General features: G+C 37.7%; 1 protein-coding gene across 2 annotated transcripts in view; it reads left to right on the top strand.

The window, feature by feature from the left end:
• The window catches only part of BTBD9 (BTB domain containing 9), a 459,841-nt gene that overhangs the window by 24,942 nt on the left and 420,572 nt on the right, over positions 1 to 14,327 (top strand). The window contains exon 1 of one of the 2 annotated variants that reach the window (XM_054569315.1): positions 12,044 to 12,149. The exons of the other annotated variant lie outside the window; for it this stretch is intronic. The gene's annotated coding sequence lies outside the window, so the exon portion shown is untranslated. Of the gene's footprint in view, positions 1 to 12,043; positions 12,150 to 14,327 lie in introns of those variants that run through there. 2 annotated transcript variants of the gene reach the window in all.

Below are 14,327 nucleotides of genomic sequence, written 5' to 3'. Positions count from 1 at the left end.
TTTTTAATTACTGCTTCAATTTCATTTGGTGTAATCTGTCTATTGAGATTCTCTGATTCATTCCGATTTACCTTTGGAAGATTGTATGTTTCTGGGATTTTATCCATTTCATCCAGGTTGTCCAGTTTGTTTGCATATAATTGTTCCTAATATTTTCTTACACTCCTTTGTATTTCGTTGATGTCAGTTGTTATTTCTCCTCTTTCATTTCTGATTTTACTTATTTGGGTCCTTTCTCTTTTTTTTCTTGATGAGTCTAGTTAAAGGTTTGTCAATCTTGTTCATTTTTTCAAAGAACCAGCTCTTGGATTCATTGCTCTTTTGTATTGTGTTTTTAGACTCTATTTCATTTATTTCTGCTCTGACCTTAATTATTCCTTCCTTCTACTCACATTGGGTTTTGTTGGTTGTTCCTTTTCAAGTTCCTTTAAGTGTCAAGTCAGATTGTTTATTTGAGCTTTTTCTTGTTTTTTGAGATAGGTCTATAATGCTATGAATTTTACTCTTAGGATTGCTTTCCCAGTGTCCCACAGATTTTGGATTGTGCGTCCTCTTTTTCATTTGTTTCAAGTTATCTTTCGATTTCAACCTTGATCTCATTGTTGACTCATTCATTGTGTAATAACATGTTATTTAGCATCCATGTATTTGTGTGTTTTTCAGTGTTCAGTTTTCATGAAATATTTTTTTCCATCCCTTTACTTTTAGTCTGTGTGTATCTTTCAATCTGAGATGGGTCTCTTGGAGGCAGCATATATACGGGTCTTGTTTTCCTATCCATTCAGCACCCTCTTTCTTTTGGTTGCAGCATTGAAACCATTTACATTTAAGGTGATTATTGATAGATAGGTATGTAGTGCAATTTTATTGTTAGGCTGTTTTCTCTGGATTTTCTTTTTCCTTTCTCTTTTTTTTCTTCTCAAAGCAAGCTCTTTAACATTTGTTGCAGTATTGATTTGCTGTTAACAAACTCCTTTAGCTTTTTCTTGTCTGGAAAGCTCCTTATGTTTCCCTTGGGTTTTAAATGATAGCCTTGCTGAAGTAGCCTTGATTGTAAGTCCTTGCTTTTCATCACCTTGAATATTTCATGCCACTCCCTTCTGGCCTGAAATGTTTCTGATGAGTAATCAGATGACAGTCTAATTGGTGCTCCCTCATAGGTAACTACCAGCTTTTCTCTTGCGGCTGTTAGGATTTCCTCCTTATATTTAAGCCATTTTAATTATGATGTGTCTTGGTGTAGGCCTCTTTGTGTCCAGCTTGTTTGGGATTCTCTGAGCTTCCTGAACTTGTGCGACTTTTTCCTTCATCAGATTGGGGAAGTTTTCGGTTATTTTTTCAAGTAAGTTCTCAATCCCTCTTCTTCTGGTATTCCCATGGTGCAGATGTTTTTATACTTCATGTTGTCCAAGATATTTCTTATGTTCTTCTCATTTTTTAAAATTCTTTTTTCTTTTGCTGCTCTGCCTGATTGTTTTTAACTACCTTGTCTTCCAAAACAGAGTCGATCCTCTGCTTCATCTAACCTATTGTTTATTCTTTCTAGTTTATTATTTATCTCAGATATTGCATTCTTTATATTTCTCAATGACCCTTTTTTTTTATGCTGTTGGGTATCCTTATAATCATTACTCTAAACTCTCTGATAAATTGCTTACTTCCATTTCATCTAGTTCTTCTGGAAAATCCTCTCGTTCTTTCATTTGTGGTCTATTTCTTTGTCTTCCCATTTTGGCTGCTGCTCTGTATGTTCTGCTTTAGATGCTAAACTAATCAATCCTTAAACTGATTACCTGTTAATATAATCAACATGTGATCATCTGTCAGTCTTAAGCACCACAGGCGGGGGCAGAGCAATTCCTGCCAGCAGGGCTGTTGCTTCCCCTCAGGCAGATGCCATTCAGAGAGGAGTGCTGTGCCTGAGAGAGATGGCTTCTGCAGTGTGGGGGATGACTCAGCACATGGATCCTGGTGGCTGTTCCCTCAGTTCTCTCCCCAGAGCCACCAACCCCAGACTCTCCTCAAGCACCTCTATTCTACTCTGCCCTCCCTTTGTTGGCACCCAGGGTAAGTGGCTGCAAATGAAATTTTGTGTTCTGGCCCTTTAAAAGGCCCTCTGCATCTCCAGCAGTCTCCCCCTGGCTGACAGAACCCCTGCTGCTTTTCCCAGCTGGATTTATCTGGGTTCCATTCTGGCTGTGATCCTGTAGGCTGGTGAGTCCAGCTTGGAGTTTAGACCCCACATTTCTCAAGGGGAATGCTCCCAGCCACTGAAATACCCCTCTAGCACTTCAGCTGCCACCCATGGGAACCCAAGCAGCTCTCTTGTGTCTTCTCCAAACTCCCTACCCGTCATGTTGTACTGTAGTGTTTTCTTCTCTCTGTCCATGGTTGTAAGGCTTCTCTCTAGCTACTGCTCAGTTGGTTATTCAAGATGATCTTTCTACAATTTAGTTGTAATTCCAGATTGGTCCTGGGAGGAAGTTTAGCTTTCAACTTACTCTTCCACCATCTTAGATCTTCCAGAACCTTTTAATTTGAGCTTCATTTAAAAAAAAGGGTGAAGCAGGGGAATCAAACAATGATATCTTCATTTTAGATTGATTATTCTGCAAGCTGATTGGAGATGGAATTGGGGACAAAATGGGAGGCAGGAAGATAGTTGAGAAGCTGTTGAGGTAGTCTGGGAGATATATTTGAAACCTGAAGTAGAATACAAGTTATTAGAGCATATAAGAGTGTTGAATTATAAGAATATTTAGGAGATTAAATGAGAAGATCTAACATTGAATAGATAGGGTGGGATCAGGGAGAGGAAGTGGTCAATGGAGATTTAACAGGTTTTTAGCATGGGTTACTGTGTAGTGATCCTTCATATTAAAATGAAGGACACTGGAAAAAATATATATTAAATGAAGATTAGTTTGGTGTTGAATATGTTGATTTCAGGTGCCAGTGGGGACTTGGCAGTGGAATCATATTGCAGGCATATGAATCTGAAATTCAGAGGAGAGATCTGGCCTAGTGATAGAGTTGGAAGTTAGTAGGTGGTGGTTGAAACCAGGAGGATAGAGAATAAAATCATAAGAAAGTGATAGCCCAGGGAAACAGAACTCTTAAATGAGACAGTAGTGAATGAATAGACACATTAGAGGTAAAGGGAGAACCAGGAAAGGGGAGTGTCACAGAGGACAGGGGAGTAGAGTTTCAAGAAGGGCATGTTCAAGAGTGTCACATGGTACAGAGAGATCCAAGAAAGTAGTATGGAAAAGTGAATCTTGGGTATTCCAGTTATTACGTGTGAAACACAAGGTTGAACAACTGACTCTAAGCTCTGCTTGCTCTCAACCTACTAAGCTCTTCTTGGGGAAGCTGGTTTGGAGTTGGTTCAACAAATTGAAAATTCTTGAACACTTTGGGGAATATAGACTCAATTCCTGAGAGTTGGAGGTCAGCTGCTTCCTCTGTAGTATCCCACTGACCCTTTCTATTCCCAAAGGGACTATAATTTGCTGACATATATATTGTTGATGCAATATAGATATATGTCTGGAAACATCACCAAAGTGCATCATCCTGAGTGATATTTTGTCTTAAAAAAAAAAAAAAGAAAAGAGTGATGGGAGAGATGGGAGGGGTTGGGAACTCTGGGAAGGAACATGATAGTTATGGAATGGGAGTTAAGTGTCAGGCTTTGTACCATGTTATTTCTTGTGTTTTATTGTATTTGATTTTATTTCATCCTTATAGCAACTCTCTTGGGAGTGGGGTTTTCCCCATTTTCTGAATAGGAAATTTAGATTCTATAGCCTCATCTTTCCTTATCCCAAGTTCTGCCACTGATGGCTGTGACCTTGAACCTCAATTTCCATATCTGTAAAAGGCCGTGATTATGATCCTTAAGTCCTTTCTAGCTCTAGGGTTTTAGGAATCTGTGACTGTTTACTAATAGTGTTGTTTTTTAGCCATGAAAAAAGACTATTCAGGACAACCCCCTTCCCCTGGTGAATTAATAACTTAATAGTAACACTGCCAGGTTGTCCAGGCTAAATAATTTATTTTCCCATCACAAAGTGAGTACTCATTATGTATGTGGGCTTAGAAGGCTACTGTAAAATAAATCAAGTAAATAGACTTGGTGACAGGCTCTCCATCAATTGTTACTAGCCCTGGGAACATGGGCAAATAGCTACCTGCAATATTGCATGATGATTTTAAAGTGTGTTATGGGTTAAGTGCTAAGTATTTTTATTAATTTAGGAAGTATTTTGGCATGTGGCCTTTAAAAATTACATTATTATATTATCATAAATCTTGATTAGGGCAACAAAACGTATTTACAATGACCAACTTCACAGCTGGGGTGAAATATTTTATAGTGTGTATAATGAACCACTAGATAATGGTGATTCTCTGAAAGATGAGAGTTGGAAATGAAATAGAAGCTATAAAAGCATATTTAATTGTGAAATTTAATTTCAAGGAACAGTATTATGTGCTTAGTGAGTACTTAATAATTGAGGAAGAGGAAGGAAAAAGGAAATTATGAAGTTTTCAAACCTTCTTAAGTATATTTTGGAAAAGGTTAGAATAAAAATATAATGCTAATGTAAACTTTAAGTGCATGCTTTACAACAGTGATATACAAAGGAAAAAAATTAACAAATACTTGGTTAATACTAGATCAAATATTCTCCCAATTTGGAGCCACTGTGTTCAGATACACTGATCCTGGCAAGGAGAGGTTCTCAGTGAATATAATTTTTGAAAATAAAGGGCATTTTGAAAATTTATAGGGGAGTTTTTGTTTTCTAATGTTGAGATATATGTTATTTTATTAGTAATTATTCTCTTTTGATTTTTCTTTTATAGCCAATGTATTTTTAAAAAAATGCTTAGTAGGTTCTAAATCTATTCTATTTCAAAATAGTGAGGGGAAGTAACAAGATATTTGTTATAAAAAGTTGAGCTTTGGGTATGATAGGGTTGATAGCCATTGTATTAGTTTTCTACATTAAAGTTTAATGGATTAGATTCCATATTAGTTAATGTGGAACAATGTATCACCAACTTATAACTTAAAAAAATAGTCTTGCATTATCTCACAGTTTTTGTAGGTATAGTAATGGTATAGCTGTATTGTTTGCTGAGGGTCTCGCCAGGCTGAAATCAAGGTGTCTGCAGGGGCTATGGTCTCATCTGAGGCTCAGGGTCCTCCACCAAGCTCATTGGTGGTTGGCAGAATTCTATTTCTTGTGATGATATATGCCTGACATCCTCATTTTCTTGCTGGCTGTCAGCCAGGGGTCACTCTTAGCTCCTAGAGGTCATCTCAGAGCCCAACCACATGGCCCTCTCACAACATAGTAACTTATTCAAAACCAGTAGAAAAATATCTTCAATTAGCTAAATAAGGTAGTCTAATCATATGAGCGACTATCCCATATTCACAGGTATTTCCCACACCAAAGAGGAGGGGATTATACGGGACATCTATACCAGAGGTGGAAATCATGGGGACATCTTGGAATTCTGCCCATTACAGCCACTTCTTCATACTCATATTACTTGCGTATGTCAGTAGATTTCATTTATTTGAAACAGGTCCTCACTAGCTACTTTAAGCACTCATACCATGTACCTAAGCACTCATATCAAGTTCCTATTGTATGCCAGGTCGTTTTCTAGGCACTGAGATGAACAGGGCAGAGTCTTTGCTCTCATGGAGATTATCTTCTGGTGATAAGTTCAGTGAAGAAAATAAAATGGAGTAGAGGGTTACAAATAGGGTGAGGTGGAGTCCTTTTAGGTAGGGTAGTCAGGGAGCAGAAACTTGAAAAGTAGCTGGTAGTGTGGAGTATGAGAACAAAACATTTTGGTAGAGGGAACGCAATTATAAGGACCCTGATGAGTTCAGGGTTAAACTTGTCTGTGTTTAATAAACAGCAAGGCTGGAGCAGAATGTGCAGGAGAGAGAGGTAGGGCATGAATTGCAGGAGGTGATTGGGTGACAGCTCATGCAGACTCCTGTCAGCTTTGGTAAAGGTTGTGATTTTTATTTAAAGTGAGATAGGAAGGTATTGAAGGATTTTAAGCAATTAGAATGACCGATCTGATTTATATTTTCAAAAGGTTTGCATTGAGATATGGTCTCTAAGGTGGGGAAAATGTATAAATACAAAGAGATGTACTCTATGAAGGAAATGAATACAATAGTCATGAGTGCAGATGACAAGGGACCCTGCCTAGACCGAGGTCAAGGAAGGCTGCCTGAGGAAATTGCACCTAAGTTGCACCTGGGAGATGGAAGGTGAAAAGAGGAAGGGTGATCCTATTAAGGCAAACAACTTATACCAAGGCCAAGTGACATAAGGGAACTTGTCAAGTGCCAGGGAATGTTAAGGACAATGACCGGAGTCAGGAGCCAGATTCCTCAATTCTTGAAGGCCTAGTGAAATGTTTTTCTTATTTTTCTTTTATGTTAAGAGCCTTGGGGAAGTCAGTAAAGGGCTTTAGTGAAGGTGGAAGTTGTAGAGGGAGGAGTAGAGGGAAACTGTTCATAATCAGTTTTCAGTTTTATAATTTGATAGACCCAGGCTGAGTACTGTGTGGACAACAGTTTGTAGTGGAAGCAGGGAGACCAATTAGGAGCTAAGTTATGGTCCAAGTGAGAGATAATGGTGGTGTGGACTAGAATGGTAGCATAGAAGTTGCTAAGAAGTAAGTGGATTTGAGAGCTCATTTAGGAGGTAAAATAAAAAAAAAAACAACTTGCTGGTGGATTAAGTATGGGAAGTGAGGTTAAGGGAGGGGTCATTTCAGTTTCCATAACTGGATTCACTGAGGTGGGGCACATTGCATGAGGACAGGCTTTTAGTGGGAGAGAGAACAGAGAGAGTATGAAGTGAGTTTTGAAATACCTTTGAGGTAACCAAGTGGAGATGTAAAGTAAGCAGTGAGATAGAGGGATCTGGAATTCAATGAAGTCTGTTAATATCTATATGGCTCTTTTGGTTAATTTTGAGGTTTAATAATGCCAGACACTATATTACATTCTGAAAATATAAAGATGAATAAGATGTTCATTCAGTATTTGTTAAATATCTACAGTCACTGTGTCATGATTGTTTTTCCTTTGGGAGCTTATTTACCAACAAGTCAAGTCAATAACAAAATCAAGTACAGTGTAATGGGGGCAGTGATAGAGGACACAGAAGCTGATTCCAGAACATATAAAAGGGTACCTGACATAGATTGGCAACATCAGTGAAGGCTTTTGCTGAAGGGCATGGAGTCTATTCTGAGGCTTGAAAAAGGAGGCAGAATTAGCCAGAGAGGGGAATATAAGAAGTTCCAGTAGTAAAAGCTGTGGTTGTATGAGAAAAGCCAGTGATGTCTTAGTAAAGCCAACAACTCTAAATTCCTGGTTTTCACTATAGACTGAACAAGTGGGAAGGCAATGTCTGTGCTTAAGCTGGGTGTTTTTATAGTGGTGATGGTGGTACTCTGATGTAGCTGTTCTTGCTCTGCAGCTCTTTTGGCAAGAGAAGAGAAGACTATTCAGAGCTGAAAGATAGTTCAGAGAACTTTTAGCCATTTCTTCTCATTTACAGATGTGGTTACTAGTAGCCAAAGAGGAGAACTAACTTACTGATACTTTGTCAGCAATCCCATGTCTCCCAGAGTCCAGGCTACAGGAGTGGCAGTGCCCTTTACTCTGTATTTCTACATTATCACTGACGTATTTATATGGAAAGAGAATCTCTTGGAAATACCCAGGTGCTGCCATTGAGTAATGCAAGTCTCCACATGGACTGTGTCTTTCGGAGCTGATGCCCCCCTAGAGTTAGTTCTTTACCTATTGACACAGTGGACCTATTCCTTAATGGGTCTGCCCCTCTGAATTTAAATAGAGCACTTTCTCTGGTCTGCCTGTATTTGTACCCTCTCTCCATCTTTCCTTCTAAACACTTGTGTTTCTGTATTTTTTTCATCATGTGAACAGTAATAGTAGTATAGTTACTGTAGTAGTGGTAGTAGTGGTTACTATTTATTACACATTTATTGAGTCAGGCTCCATGGTAATTGCTTTACTTTACCTCATTTAATTCTACCCATAGCCCTCTTAGGTAGCTTTTTATTATTACCATATTTTACAGAACAGAAAAACAAAAGTTTAGAAAGAGGTTAAATAAAAGGTTACACAGTAGTAAATGGCAATGCTAAGATTCGAACTCAGGCATTGTGACTTCGGATACTCTTTATTGCCTTTCTTAAGACAGTCTTCAAAGCAGTGCTGTCCACTGGAAATATAATGTGAGCTATAAATGCAAAACATATTTGTAATTCAAAATTTTCTAGTAGCCATGCTGAAGAGAAAAGGCAGGTAAGATTCATTTAAAAATATTTTATTAAGTCCAATATATCTAATATATTATTCTCTCAACATGTACTCAGTATGAAAACGTGAGATATTTTACTGAGTCTTTGAAATTACCATGTGTATTTTACAATTATAGCACATCTCAGTTTGGACTAGCCACATTTAAGTCTTCAATAACCAAATGTGGTGAGTGGCTACTGTTTTACTCAGTGCAGCTCCAAAGGGACAGGGAAGTGGATAGAAAGTTCTGACCAAGTTCTACAGCTAAGAGAGCCAGAGAGTAGAACCTGCCGAAAATCTGCAGATGAGACAAACCAAATAAGAAGGCAGAGTGGTAATTCCTGGGCTGGACCCAGGGAGCACTGGCAAGTACACTGAGGCTAATAAAGGTATCTTATTTTCTTCCCAAAATGAGACTCAGCATTTTCCCATACTGGTTTTCCCCATAGTGGTTAGTTTTGTTTTGTTTTTTTTCATTGTTCCAGTACAGCTGTCTCCATTTCCACCCCTGCTCAAGCCACTCCCCGCCCCACTCCAGCCCCACGCCTCCCCGCCTCCCACCCTTGATCTTTCCCCTTTGGCTTTGTCCAATAGGGGGACCTTTATACCAGTTCCTTGACAACCCTTCCCCTATTTTCTCCTATTATTTCTCTCCTGAGTCCCCTCTGGTTACTGTCAGTTTGTTCTTTATTTCAAAGTCAATTATGCTAAGTGAAATAAGCCAGGTGGTGAAAGACAAATACCATGTGATCTCACCTGTAAGTGGAACCTAATCAACAAAACAAACAGGCAACCAAAATATAACCAGAGCCATAATGGTTAGTTTCCATAGCCATTCCTTAAGGCATTTTGGGAATAAATAGGCAGTTGTGGTTGGTTACCAGATATTGTAACGTTGTTTCTATGGAAAAGAGTTAAAAAAAAAAAAAAATCTAACGCTCTCCCTTATAGCTTAGTGAGTTGGATGTGAGTGAATGAGTGAACTCCATTCCCTGGCTGGAATGCTGAAGGTAACCGATCGATGTCTCTCTCTCTCTCATCTATGTCTCACTCTCTTTTTCTCCCTCCCTTCCCCTCTTAAAAAAAAAAAAAAATCTAAGGCTTATAAATAGCTTGATTTTGGGATGGCATCTTTTGTTTATTGTGGAGGGGGTGAGATTGGAGAGGAAATTGTAGTGATCATTTGCTTGATGCTCTGTAAGTTACAGGTGTTAACAGAACAAGATGAGTTAACTTTTTTAGTTTGTATTTATGGACAATACTCATTGCCTATTACTTTTTTCTTCCTGGAGCTACGCTTATAGTAAGCCTTTGTGAATTGTTTGTTGATTTGAATATTAGCTCAAAGCAAATATCCTCAGAACTGAGCTATTTGAATTGTTTCCTTCATGAACTTCCATTCTTAAACACTTACTTCCCATGAGTTCTAACCCTAATAAAGAGCAACACAGGCTTATCCTAAGTAACATCAAGTTTAGAAAGAATGGACAACCCTATCCTTCCTCTGTTCTGAAAATGCAAACCTGTGCACTGTCTAAAAAGCACATCAACAGGATTTTTATATTTTTGTGAATGGAAAAATAGACTAGTGATTCATTAAAGATTTTTACAGGAATGTTGACTCTCAGGATTATACTGTTCATATTTGTTTATATACCACTGAAATATTTACAGAGTTTACACTGAAAAAACCATAAATCACTAGAGACTTGGAAAAAAAAACAAGAAAGGTACATAATAAATAGTTTTGTAAGTTTGAAAATATTTGAAAAATATGAGAAACATACAAAGTATGATGTGAGAGTATCACCTTGTTTGGTAAAGTGTAAATTAGGAAAACACATACCTGATGAATATTAAGGGGGTGGAGAACTTTATAATGAAAACATTTGATTATAGATAGTTCATAGTTTTAAGATTAGTTCCTGAGAACAACATAGAGTCCAACATTTTTGTCTACAGTATATGCTTAGATCATTTCATTTCAGTGTGATACTTGTTTTTTTTAATGTTTTCGTGCAACACAAGGGAGCTGCTCTCCAGGAAATTGTGTTTTGGCTTATTTTTCACTAACTCCTAAAAACCTGTTATTTACTAAAAATTTATTCACATCAATGTCCACTGATTTTTATTCATATTGCTTCTCAGTAAAATGTAACGTGTGAGAGATAATCTACATTAGTGTTTTCATCCTTTTTTTAAGAAGTCTCCTTTTGATAAACATACATACCTTATCGCTTTTAAAAGTTTCCACTTCTTAAAAGTTTTTGAAATATCATTTATATAAAATATAAATCAATTCTTGTTTTTAAAAAAGGAAACACTTTAGAAGTACATTGAGTTTAAACATAAAACTTCCCATTCATTCACTTTTATCCCCTCACTCCCCTCCCCTCCTTGGAGGTTACTGCTGCTAACAGTGTGGTGTATGTCTTTAAAGTCCTTTTTTTCCATGTATAAATTTGCTTAATTAGTTTTGTAGATATTTGAGCACCTTCTTAAATATATGCAACCATTCACATACATTTACATAAGTGGATCCTATTGTACTGAGGCCTGCTCTTTTCACTCACTGTGTTTTAGAGTTCAGGTCAGACCTTTCAGATCTGTTCCATTCTTATTAGTGACTGCTGTATGGCTGCATTATAATTTATTTTCCACTTGCCATATTGATGGACATTTAGTTCCCCCTCGCTTTTTCCTATTACGAGCAATGTTGAATTAATAACCTTTTATATTTCTAGAAGCACAATTGCTGGGATATAGGAAATGTATATTTAAAAATTTGACAGCTTCTGCCAAACTTACCTTCAAAAAGCTGAACCAGTTTATACTGCCAGATGTATATGAGACCATTGTTTCCTACATCTATGATTTAGTTATGAGTTTTAGAACTTGAAGGGACCACAGAATGTAGCTTCACCTCTTCCATCCCATCCCTTTTCCAAAGTAGAAGCTGAGTGTCAGGGACTTAAAATGATTTGTCTAGATCTTACCCAGAAGAGCTATGAGTACTTCCCAGTCTCTGATCCCTTGGAGACTTCATACTTTAGACACATTTAATATTGCAAGACTCTACCAAACTGTTTATTATTGTCCCCTTTTCTCTGTTGTTACTCAAAACAAGCTTCCTTTTCAGTCTCACATTTTCCGACAGAACCACGAGACTCTGCCCTTCTTGTCTTGTCTGCATGGAACATCTTTCATTTAATATCCTTAAAAAGCTACCTTCTTCCATTATTTAAAACCCACCTCATCCACAGGGTGTATGGGTTACCTCAGATTTACCCATGGGTGTAGCAAAGCAAAGAAAGTATCTTTCGAATCTTGTTTCCTCATCAGCAGCTGACGCCATCCTGTTGGCTGAGTAAAACATAAGCTTCTTCGTTTATAAACTTGGAAAAAAAAATAGATGGCAGACATTTGTTTATTACAGCATTTCTGCTATATTTGATGATATTTATATTTGTCAAATGTGATGGAATTTCAACTAAATGATATCAAACTTTAGTAAAATTAAAAATTTATTAATCACAATTTATTTTTTTCTCTTAGAAATGAGGATGTATTCTGCTTATAAAGTATGAACAGAATTTCTCTTTTTGTGTTGGTGTATTTATTCCTCAGGTGCCTGCGTTGTAGGCTTGCTTCTCTTATGAAGGCACGGTCATAGCATCTTCCTTGATGTGCTATGAGAATTTGTGTCAGTGACATCCCGAGTTAATGCTGCAGCTGAGCTGGTCACATATCAAGATTATGACTTTAGGTAAAGAATCAACTGATGCAATTCTAAGGAACTGAGATCAGCCTTAATGCATATTGTGATCGTGATAAAAGAGGTAGAATTCTGTAGAAGATGTGAATTTAATTTGGTCCATCAATGTTCAAAACTAAGGATAGCAGTCTAATCATAAACTCATCAGTTATTCAGTAGCATCTCAGGAATATGAGTGCACAGAATACAGAAGACCCACCCACTACCCTTCAGAGTTTTTGTTCTAAAACAGGAGAAAGAAACATACATTATTCTCTTTTTTTAAATGGATTTTATTCTTCTGCAGTGTCAGTGAAGTTTATATGTGTGTACCAGAAGAGGGTGAATGGCAGGCCAAATTTTTGCTGATTCATGGGGGTTTGTGGAACATTTGGGGTAAGATTAAGTTTGAAATATTAAAGGGTGACAGTTTTACAAGGAAAGTCCATTTTTTTATTCTTAAGAGACATGGGCTTCTTGAACTTTTTGCCTAAGTTTTTTGTTTCTAAAATGAAAGTTATTTGACATGTGCTGTTCATTAGCTTATTCTTTTTTTATATGATAACTCTATTGCTGGTTCTTTTTTAAAATTGAATTTATTGGGGTGACATTGGTTAATAAAATTATATAGGTTTCAAGTGTGCAATTCTATAATACATCATCTGTATAGTGTACTGTGTGTTCAGCACCCTGAGTGATGTTTCCTTCTGTTACCATTTATCCCCCCTTTACCCTCTTCTATCTCCCCCCACCTCCTTCCCCTCTGGTAATCACCACACTGTTGTCTGTGTCTGTGAGGTTTTTTTTTTTTTTTAACTTAATCCCTTCACTTTTTTCACATAGTCCCTAACTCCCTCCCCTCTGTTCTTTGTTATCTATGAGACTGTTTATATTTTGTTTGTTTGTTTTTATTCATTCGATTTCAAATATAAGTGAAATCATATGGTATTTGTCTTTCTCTGACTGGCTTATTTCACTTAGCATAATACTCTCCAGGTCCAGCCATACTGTTGCAAAAGGTAAGATTTCCTTCTCTTTTTTTTTTCAGCCGAGTAGTATTCCATTGTGTAAATGTACCACAGGTTTGGTTTTTTTAAATCCTTACTTGAGGATATGTGTATTGATTTTTAGAGAGAGGAAGGGGTAGGGAGAGAAACATTGGTATGAGAGAGAAACACTGATGAGTTGCCTCCTGTATGCACCCTAACCGGGGATGGAACCTGCAACCTTTTTGTGTATGGGACGATGCTCCAGTTAACTGAGCCACCTGGTCAGGGCTATACCACAACTTTTTTATCCACTTACCTACTGATGGACACTTGGGCTGCTTCCATATCTTGGCTATTGTAAATAATGCTACAGTGAACATAGGGGTACATATATGAGGTCAGTTCAGGAAAAAGTCCAGCCATTGTTAATATAATGAGAATGGTTTGCGCAACATCAATGTAACCTGGCAGCCAAGGAGAGTGTCTGATTGCTGTGTGAACAATAATAACTTCACTGTACTAGTCAGTGGGGGTGGTATACACTATTGAGTGAACATGTGTAGCCTGTAGCCATCATATTCAAAAATGACTGAGTGAGTAGAGCAACTAATATGCATCAAATTTTGCGTTAAGCTTCAACATTCCTCCACAGAAACTATTCAGATGATTCAGATGGGCACAACTATGGGCAACTGGTGACTGGCAACTTCATCACTGCAATGCGCCCTCTCATGCATCACTTCTTGTGCAGAGTCTTTTGGTGAAACATCAAATCAATCACCCCAGTGACTCAGTCCCACTACAGCCCAGATTTGGTACCCTGCAACTTCTGGCTTTTCCACAAACTAAAATCACCTTTGAAAGGGAAGGGATCACTTTCAACAAATTCCTGACCATCTCTGAAGAATTTGTGCCACGCTTTTTACACTGCACTCATTGCACCATCCCTGAAAGTCTTCTGAATTATCTGAGTAGTTTCTGCAGAGAAGTGTTGAAGCTTAACTCAAAATTTGATGCAGATTTGTAGCTCTACTCAGTCATTTTGAATGTGATGGCCACATATTACACATGTTCACTCAATGGCCTCTGTCACCTCCATTGACTAGTACAATGAAGCCATCATTGTTCACGCATGTACATTAAGTCCACTCTACTTGGTTGCCAGGTGACACTGATGTCTCACAAACTGTTCTCATTATAT

The sequence above is a fragment of the Pteronotus mesoamericanus genome, unplaced genomic scaffold (genome assembly GCF_021234165.1).
Source record: "Pteronotus mesoamericanus isolate MK-2021 breed Mesoamerican mustached bat unplaced genomic scaffold, CSHL_Meso_final contig_20, whole genome shotgun sequence".
Lineage (NCBI taxonomy): Eukaryota > Metazoa > Chordata > Mammalia > Chiroptera > Mormoopidae > Pteronotus > Pteronotus mesoamericanus.
The sequence above is the reverse complement of the archived record's forward strand: the minus strand, read 5'-3'. Positions and strand labels throughout refer to the sequence as shown.